Raw genomic sequence first — 475 nt, 5'->3', positions numbered from 1 at the left:
CTCCTCTACAGTCTTCACTCCTAACCAGTCTCCATAGGTGAACAGAACAAGTGTGTGTTTCCAGATTTCTTCTCTAAACAGACTCATGTGTTCCTGAACAGATCTCAGATATGATTCATCAATGTTCATCATCACAGGAATAACCAGCAGCACAGCATGTGGTCCTGGAGGACACAGATTCACACTGTTCTCTATTTCCAGTTTATCCATCTCACTGGTTTCCTGAAGGGTGTTGATGCAGAACCAACCAGGAGAATCGACCACTGTGAGCCGCCTTCCTTCAACCACACCATGACTGATTTCACTGTGGGTTGTTGTTCTGTCAATCTTTTCATTAACATTAAACACATGTTTTCCTAATATGGTATTTCCTGATGAGCTTTTACAAGCATAGTATCCTCCAATCATCATTATTCTTAAATGGGCTGGAGGGATTTTTCCACCTAAACCAACAAAACAGAAAAATAACAAATAA

General features: G+C 40.6%; 1 protein-coding gene across 1 annotated transcript in view; it reads right to left on the bottom strand.

Moving 5' to 3' along the window:
* LOC106941308 (GTPase IMAP family member 4-like) overlaps nt 1–366 on the bottom strand; it is a 25046-nt gene extending 24680 nt beyond the window's left edge. Inside the window, exon 1 of the mRNA XM_015024281.1 lies at nt 211–366. The gene's annotated coding sequence lies outside the window, so the exon portion shown is untranslated. The remainder of the gene's footprint in view (nt 1–210) is intronic.
* Between the last annotated feature and the right edge of the window lie 109 nt (nt 367–475).

This window comes from Poecilia latipinna, unplaced genomic scaffold (genome assembly GCF_001443285.1).
Source record: "Poecilia latipinna isolate Pla-1442-1.1 unplaced genomic scaffold, P_latipinna-1.0 Scaffold3600, whole genome shotgun sequence".
Lineage (NCBI taxonomy): Eukaryota > Metazoa > Chordata > Actinopteri > Cyprinodontiformes > Poeciliidae > Poecilia > Poecilia latipinna.
This window is presented reverse-complemented; position numbering and strand designations above follow the sequence as displayed.